At 35.2% G+C, this 9,702-nt stretch overlaps 1 pseudogene; it reads left to right on the top strand.

Annotated features, from left to right (window-relative positions):
* The first annotated feature begins 5,653 nt into the window (after positions 1-5,653).
* Positions 5,654-7,127, top strand: LOC145057445 (HMG1/2-like protein; annotated as a pseudogene).
* The last annotated feature ends 2,575 nt before the right edge of the window (positions 7,128-9,702 follow it).

Here is a 9,702-nt window from a genome sequence, read left to right as displayed (position 1 = left end):
TGGCAGTTTTAAGACAGAAAGTTAGTTTTCTGTTATATATGATCAATTTCGGATTCTCTTTTGGGTACAGATTCATAACATCTTCTTCATTCTATATTCTACAAAATTAGTGAGTTTCATCCGATTAGAGATTTTGAGTGTACCCTCGAAATGATTTAATCTGAAAGTGTTTCACAACTCTCACTGATCCAAGTATATCTATACCCCGACAATCTAACAAAGATTAAAGCATTCTGTGATCATGACAAGTGGTGATTCTGTGAAGGAAATGACTAGTAATTTTGAAAAACTGAACAAATTTGAAGGGCAAGATTTTCGTAGATGGCAGAAGAAGATGAAGTTTCGCCTTACCACTCTGAAAGTGGTGTATGTTCTGAGTACACCCATGCCAGTCTTACCAGAATCTGTTGAAGATGAACATTTGGAGGCAACAAGAAGAAGATCAAAGTGGGAAAATGATGATTACATATGTCATGGTCATATTCTCAATGGTATGTCTGACTCTCTTTTTGATATCTATCAAAATTTCGAATCTGCAAAAGAACTATGGGATTCTCTTGAATCCAAGTATATGGATGAAGATGCTTCTAGCAAGAAGTTTCTTGTCAGTAACTTTATGGGTTACAAGATGATTGACTCCAGGCCTGTTATGGAACAATACCATGAAATGTTAAGGATCTTGGGACAGTTTACTCAACATAATCTGAAAATGGATGAAGCCATTGCTGTGGCTGTGATCATTGACAAACTGCCCCCTTCCTGGAAGGATTTTAAACACAATCTGAAACATAACAAAGAGGAATTGACTTTGACTCAACTTGGAAGCCATTTACGGATTGAAGAGTCCTTAAGGACTCAAGAACTTGATAACAATCCCAAAGGCAAGAACCAAGTTGGTTCCTCTTCTGTGAACATGGTGGATGGAGAAGGATCAAAGAATCAAAAGAAGTCTAATGGAAAAAGGAAGTTTAAAGGAAAGGATGACAAGTCTTCCAACTAGAAGGCTAAAGTGGTGTGTTGGAATTGTAACAAACCGGGTCACTTCAAGAAAGATTGTCGTTTGCGTAAAGTGAACAAGGATGGTGCAGGACCGAGTGGATCCAAGGATCCAGAAAAGCAACAAGGTTAGATTTCTGTATTCATGCAGAATTCTAAATATATTCAGAATTATATTTCTGTGATTTCTGAAGCATTTTATGTGCAGGATGATAATGTTGCATGGTGGGTTGATTCGGGAGCAACAAGTCATGTTTGCAAAGATCTATATTGGTTCAAGGACTTTCAACCAATTAATGATGGATCTATTGTGAAGATGGGAAATGTTGCAACTGAACCAATCAAGGGCATAGGATCTGTTTTACTTACTTTTACTTATGGGAAATGTTTGTGTTTGAACAATGTTTTATATGTTCCAGGGATTCGTAAGAATCTCGTGTCTGAAATTGTATTAAATAATTGTGGTTACAAACAAGTGTTAGAAAGTGACAAGTATATCTTGTCAAGACATGGTTCTTTTATGGGATTTGGCTATATATGTAATGGAATGATTAGGCTTAATATTAATTATCCTTCTATTGATAATTCTGTTTGCATGGTTTCTAGTAGTACTATCAATAATTTTCATAAATCTGAATTATGGCATGCTAGACTAGGACACATTCATACAAGAGAATAAAAGACATGTCTAAAATGAGTTTAATTCCTGCTTTTGATATGCAAAATAATGAAAAATGTAAAACATCCATGCTAACTAAAATCACTAGACAACCTTTCAAAGATGTTGTTAGGGAAAGCAAGGTGTTGGATCTTATACATAGTGATTTATGTGATTTTCATGCAACACCTTCCCTTGGAAACAAGAAGTATGTTGTTACTTTTATTGATGATGCATCTAGATATTGTTATATCTATTTGCTACATTCTAAAGATGAAGCACTTGATAAATTTAAAATTTATAAACAACAAGTTGAGCTTCATAAAAATGAATTAATAAAAGTATTGCGTACTGATAGAGGTGGTGAGTATTATGATCCACTTTATTTTGAATCAACTAGAATAATACATCAAACCACAGCTCCATATACACCACAACAAAATGGTGTAGCTGAAAGGAAGAATAGGACTTTGAAAGAAATGGTTAATTCCATGTTGTCGTATTTTGGTTTAAGTGAAGGGTTTTGGGGCGAGGCAATGTTAACTGCATGTTACATCTTGAATAGAACTCCAAATAAAAGGAGTAAGAATACTCCTTATGAACTTTGGTGTAAAAAGGTACCAAATTTGAGTTATCTCAAAGTTTGGGGATGTAGAGCAGTTGTAAGGCTCACTGAACCCAAAAGGAAAACGTTGGGTGAGAGAGGTATAGATTGTATCTTTATTGGATATGCTGAGCATTCCAAAGCATATAGATTCTATGTTTTAGAATCTAATGACTCTGTGTCTGTAAACACAGTGATAGAGTCAAGAGATGCTATTTTTGATGAAGAAAGATTTACATCTATACCTAGACCAAGGGACATGATTCATCAATCTTCCAGCAAGAGTGCTAATCAAGCTGAAGATGTTTCTGGTGGTGCAAGTTCTGTACCTGAACCTAGGAAAAGCACCAGAGCTAGAAAAGCTAAGTCTTTTAGATCTGATTTTCAACTATATTTAGTTGAAGGAACAAGGAATGAGACTATTTCTCAACATCAATATTGTTTTAATATTGAAGAGGATCCAAAGACTTTCAGTGAAGCTATGGCTTCTAGGGATGTACATTTCTGGAAAGAGGCAATTCATGATGAGATTGATTCTATCATGCATAACAATACTTGGGTATTGGCTGATTTACCTCCTGGTTGCAAGGCATTAGGATGTAAATGGATCCTCAAAAGAAAAATGAAGGTGGATGGCACAATAGATAAGTACAAAGCCAGATTGGTTATCCAAGGCTTTAGACAAAAGGAAGGCATTGATTTCTTTGATACTTATGCTCCTGTTGCCAGAATTTCTACTATTAGATTATTATTAGCTCTTGCAGCTATACATAATCTTGTAATTCACCAAATGGATGTGAAAACTGCATTCTTGAATGGTGACTTGGATGAAGAAATATACATGAAACAACCTGAAGGGTTTGTGATGCCTGGAAATGAACACAAAGTGTGCAAGTTGAAGAAATCATTATATGGTTTGAAACAAGCACCAAAACAATGACATCAAAAGTTTGATGATGTTGTCTTGTCTAATGGTTTTGCATTAAACCAAGCTGACAAGTGTGTATATAGCAAATTGGATACTTCTGGTAAAGGAGTCATGATTTGTTTATATGTAGATGATATGTTGATTTTTGGTACTGATTTAGAAGAAGTTGATAAAACCAAGAAATTCTTATCATCTAGTTTTGATATGAAAGACATGGGGGAGGCTGAGGTAATTCTTGGTATAAGAATTAGAAAAGGAAAAAATGGGATTTCAATTTCTTAATCACATTATATTGAGAAGATATTGAAAAAGTTTAACTTTGAGAATTGTTCTCCTGTTAGCACTCCTATAGATCCTAGTCTTAAGCTTCTACCTAATAAAGGATCTCCAGTGTCTCAACTTGAATACTCAAGGGCTATTGGTTGTCTAATGTATGCCATGATTAGTACTAGGCATGATATAGCATATGTTGTGGGAAGGCTTAGTAGATATACTAGTAATCCCAGTTCACATCATTGGCAAGCTGTGAGTAGAGTGTTCAAGTACTTGAAAGGGACCATGAATTATGGTTTAACTTATAGTGGATATCCTTCTGTTTTGGAAGGTTATTCAGATGCCAGCTGGATTAACAACTTAGAGGATCACTCCTCTACAAGTGGTTGGGTTTTTCTTCTTGGAGGACGTGCTATTTCTTGGGGATCCAAGAAACAGACTTGTATTACTAACTCAACCATGGAATCTGAGTTTGTTGCATTGTCTGCTGCTGGTAAAGAAGCTGAGTGGCTAAGGAATTTGATTTATGAAATTCCACTCTGGCCAAAACCGATATCTACCATTTCTATCAGGTGTGATAGTGCTGCAACCTTGGCTAAGGCTTATAGTCAAATGTATAATGGGAAGTCTAGACATTTAGGTGTTAGACATAGCATGATTCGTGAGCTCATCATGACTGGTGTGATATCTGTGGAGTTTGTGAGAACTCAGATGAACCTAGCCGATCATTTAACCAAAGGGTTAGCTAGAGATCTTGTGCACAAGGCGGTTGTAGGGATGGGTTTAAAGTCCACCTAAAATCTTTTATATTAAGATACCCAATTCCCATCTAATACAACATTAGATGCTGAATTCAGTGTGGAAAGCTTGATATTTGAATATTGGAACACATTGTTATCATCATCCCAAGGTATGTGTTCAGTACTGCAAGTTAAGGAGGTTGAAATTTAATTTCTTAATAGTTCTTTGAAAAATTGCATATGCAAGTGCAAGAACAAAAGAACTACCTATATAAGCATGAAGTTTAGTTGCTTCAAGAAATTGGGACTTGGCTTTGATATGCTTATTGAAGGATGGGACACAAGCTAGTAAAATATAGTGTCAAGTTAGAATTTTGAGAATGAAAACTGTTGTGTATATTATCTTCATGTATTCACTTAGAATAGAAAGGGTTCAATCCTAAGTGACACTCTGATATTCGAATATTTGGAATGAATACTATACTAATGTGAAATTCAATCGTTACGATATTTCATTTATGCATCAGTTTGTTGTTGTTATGATTTATTTTAAGTTAATCAAGATTACACTTAAATGGGGGAGGTTTGTTGGTGATTTTATATCACTAATATTATTTAAGTGTAATGGGGTTAATTTGTTGATCAATGTCACTTTGACAATTATTGAACAAATTAGTATGGTGCGGAGTGCACATTTGTTTGATTTTGTCATTGTTGAAAGTATATTGCTATTTAGAGGTGAAGCCCCTGAACTGACGGGGGTCCGGGGGCATCGCCCCTGGGAGCGGGGTCCAAGGGGCAGAGCCCCTGGCTGGGGTCGTATTTTGTTAAAAACACCCGATTTTGTGATCCTTTTAATAGACCCGGTTTTATGGTAGTTTATGACAGGTAATATGACCGTTTTTGGACAGGAAGTTATTTAGATATATAACTACCATATGGCAGTTTTAAGACAGAAAGTTAGTTTTCTGTTATATATGATCAATTTCGGATTCTCTTTTGGGTATAGATTCATAACATCTTCTTCATTCTATATTCTACAAAATTAGTGAGTTTCATCCGATTAGAGATTTTGAGTGTACCCTCGAAATGCTTTAATCTGAAAGTGTTTCACAACTCTCACTGATCCAAGTATATCTATACCCCGAAAATCTAACAACGGTTTGGTCGTCTTTAGTGTTTATAGTTCCTCTATATGTATTTTTAAGTAGTTGTAAAAGCTTAATTAGGTTTTCATTCCAAGTTGTTTTTCGTAATCGATTCACTTCGTTTTCCTTTCTTCTTTTATTTCAACTTTTGTTGATTTATAGGGTTGTTAAATGTGTAATCAGTGTTATATCACTGTTTGTGTTCCTTTTGCTGATACATTGCACATGAATTATGAAAGGTTGTTTTGATCTCAATTCTCAAAGCAAATTTCTAATATTTGAAGCGATTTTGTTTGGTTTGTGGATATGAAAGGTGCAAAAGGTAAAGGTGCAACAAACAAAGACACATTGAAACCTGTTGATGACAAGTTAGTATTGTTGCATATCACAAAAGTGATTTTTAGCTATCAATCAACTCAATGAATAGTCCTTTCCAATTTGTTGTTATAACTCTTCTTTCAAAATTTAACTTATATTATGTTTTATAAACGTAAAATCTTCTCTTTTTCAGAAAGGTGGGGAAGAAAAAGGCTGTTGGAAAAGGTAAGGCTAAAGGAGGGAAAGTAGAAAAAGATCCAAACAAGCCAAAAGGCCTCCAAGTGCTTTCTTTGTTTTCCTGTATGTGTATAGTTTCTTTTTTCATGTTATCATGGAGCTCAAATATAGCTGCTAATTGAGGACATATTAATGTATTATCATTGTAGTGAGGGATTCAAGGTGATATTCAAGAAAGAAAACCCCAACATAAAGGTTGTTTCAGCTGTATGCTCTTTCACTCATCCATAAAAGGTTTTGACATCGTTTTAATCTTGATTTTATGCGATTTCTAGGTTGGGAAAGCTGGTGGAGAGAAATGGAAATGTATGAGTGCATCTATAAGTATTTGTGATCTGAAATTTTACTATGATTGGTGTTTTGTGTTTAAGGGATCACTTATATATTTAATCTCCTTTTCAGGAAGAAGCTCTATTTGAATCCAAAGCTACAAAAAGAAAATCTGAGTATGAAAAATTGATGAATGCATACAACAATAAACAGGACTATGATGTTGATGAGGAAGCTAACAAGTCAAAGTATGAAGTAGATGAGGAAAGTGGATAGGTACTCTTTGTTTATAAACTTTTAGGGTTTATTTCAACAAATTTAAGCCCAATTTGGGAAGACTGGTAATTTTGTACTGTGTTTGACATACAATGAGCTGTGATCGATGTTGATGGGAAAAAGACGTAAATACCCTTCGTATATCAAACATAGACCTTTTTCTTCTTTCAAATGGGACTCTTCAAATGGGACTCTTCAAAACCAACCCCTCTTCTTCTCACGGCTGTCTTTACTTTAATGGATGATACTAATTTGGTAAGTTGTTTTTTTTTGTTGTCATCTACTGATATTGCAAGTATTGCAATTTTAAATGGTTAGTTGCTTCAAGGTAACCGACCTTTGACAGAAAGATGCGGCCTGATATCGGTCTTTGATGTTTATTTCTCATTAAATAAAGGTGGAAAAGATAATGATGTATCATCTGCATCAAGGTATGATTCCTTTTATGCATCTTCAACCTATATTTTTGTATGGTGTATTTTTGTTATACTCTTTAACTTTATAATTCAGTCTTTGTGATTGGGCACCCATTTGTCTACAAATGATACATATATATACATGAGTAATTAGATTTTATTTATATGTATGACTAATTAAATCGTGTATGCGTTGCAGTTTGAAGCCATTGGAATTTGAGATTCAGAATTATGCCAAAGGATGATGAGACTGAACGTACAGTAACTGCTTCACGAACATATGCACCTTCTATGGGACAATATCAATGTTTTGAAATATGATATTACATAGGAAGGAGGTTATTTTGTTTTATGTGTTTTTTGTCTTCTTATGTTTGTTGTGTTTATTGTCTCTGTATTACAAAGCAAAGCAAGTGTAGCAATCACACACATAAATCTAAACTGGGATGGAAATCCTCAAAGGCTGAAAAAAAAAGAGTATTCTTTAACCGAAAGTCTTATAAAGCTACTCAAAAATTACAGAAGAAATCATGAGGTAGACATTTTGACGTTTCTATAGTCTTTTATGTGGTGTTATCTTATAAAATTTTTACTGATGGCATACACATTGATGCAGATTAAAAATTGATAAATGTGGGTGTAATTAGCCTACCTAACGTTGGCAAAATTAGCCTAATTAATAGTTTGAAAATATGTTATGATGCCAATGTTGAGGCTATCCATATTTTGAATCAAAAACTTCGATTTGGTGCCATCTGGACATAAAGATTTAATCAGAATTGTCACCAACAAATCGTTTTTGTTTGCTGTTATTGAAGAAAAGGACGATTCTGGTTTGTGAATTTGCATATTTGTTGATTTTGTTTATTTGTTATTTTTATCACCTTTTTTTCCAAATTACACTGCATTTTATTGTTAAGAGTTTCCTAAAAAGTAAATATTTTGCACATAATTGATAGTTGAGTCATCAGGTTGTATAAACAAATTGTGTATGCAAGAGTAGCTACATAAGACCGACCAAACAATAATCTTATATCGTCATCTAAAAGTGTAAGCATGTTTTCTATTTATCATCATAAACACTGCCAATTATGTTAAAAAAAACTACCATATAACAATACTCAAACTATAAACAGATAGTTCATCAAATAACATTTACAAGGAACAAACAGCGGAAAAAATTGTCGCATCCGACCCCCGCAACACGGGGGCTCCCCACCTAGTTATAACTATATGTGTACATATATTTGCCCTTTATTTGTTATTTTACATATATAAGTAGAAATTTTAGTAAACTACCGTGTTTGTTATAAAGAAAAATTATATATGGAAAAGATAATATACACTTGAAGAGAAATATATACTCCTTCCATCCCATATTTACTGTCCACTTTTCATTTTTAAAGTTTTTATTCTTCAACTTTGACCTTAAATATTTTCATTCGTGTTATATATTACTTTGTAACGACCGGGTTTCAGGGCTAAGCATTTTTGACGATGTAATAGTCTAGGTCAACTCTTGTAACTCTTTTTGAAGTAATAAAGATGAAATATTTGAGTATTATGTGAATTATGTGTATTTATGTGCTTATTATTTAATTATAAATGTATAATTAATAAAGAATAAAAATAAGCGTCAAAATTAAAGTATGAGATAAGCCCGATATCTTTATATAAAGTTGTAGTGGTCGAAACAAGGATTCAGGGGATATAAAAAATGCCGAAATCCGAGTTATAACAAAGAAGTTATGACCCATTGAAGTTTCGCGACGGAACCGACACGATACCGGGAAGCTTAAATAGTGAATTTACGATAGAGCGAGATTTAGCCTTAGCAATCTAAACGAAATTTGTAGAATATGTTAAACTAAGAACATCGATAAAAAGAACGCCCAAGTCTGACTCCGTATGAAGAAGTTATGATTTTTCGAAGTTTCGGATTAGCAGTGTACAGCCTGAAATTCGAATATTAGATCGAGCGATTTTTAGCCGACACGACCTAAACGAGAATCGAAGATCTCGTTAAAAATAGCGTAACGAGAAAAAGATGGGCGAAAACGGACGTCGGATGAAGAAGTTATGAGGATTTAACGGACCAATCCTGTCCCGGCCTGTTAATAATATAAAATTTAAAATCGAGTCAAAATTAGCCGACGAAGTTTAAACGACAGTTGTAGAGTACGTTCCCAACTTCGCGTGGATATAAAGAACGTCGAAAACGGAGCTCGTATGTGAAAGTTATGATTTTTAGAAGTTGAGAGTGCAATTTGCGAAATCTGATGCTAGAACGATGACGTGGCAAGATCCCAGCCGTCGCTTGCTAATCACGGCTCGCTTCGGATGAAGGAAACGTCGCCTCTCGGATGCCCAACGTTCGCATCGGACGCCCAACATTCTCCTTATGCGCGTACTTCAGCCTCCTGCGGTCCAGCTTGAGCCACGTCGCACCGTTCGGAGATTGCCACCTGCTGATCTTATCTGAGCCACTACGCCCAGCGTAGGTCCGAGGTACACCCAGCGTACCGAGGCCTCGCAGCCTATAAAAGAGAACCGGGGGCAGCCTTATTTCTTGCACCTTTCCACCTTCTTTCTCTCACTAGTTTCTCTCTCTAGCTCCTTTAAACCCCCCCCCCCCCCCCCTTAAGCCCTAGATAAAACCCCTAGCTCCCGAGGGAAGCCCCAAGGCTCCCGGAGTCCCGAGAAAAAGAGTCTTTCGGTTTCGAAATGCTGCTCCAAATAAAGTCCCGGTTTTCGTTAAAACCCGCTGTATGTGAGCTACGCTTACGCAATTTTTAATATAGCTTTCAAATAATTATAGGAATGTTATTAGGTCCTTGA

Source organism: Lactuca serriola, chromosome 1 (genome assembly GCF_051521515.1).
Source record: "Lactuca serriola cultivar US96UC23 chromosome 1, Lser_US96UC23_V15, whole genome shotgun sequence".
Classification (NCBI taxonomy): domain Eukaryota; kingdom Viridiplantae; phylum Streptophyta; class Magnoliopsida; order Asterales; family Asteraceae; genus Lactuca; species Lactuca serriola.
Note: the sequence above shows the minus strand (reverse complement) of the source record. Positions and strands in the feature narration are given on the sequence as shown.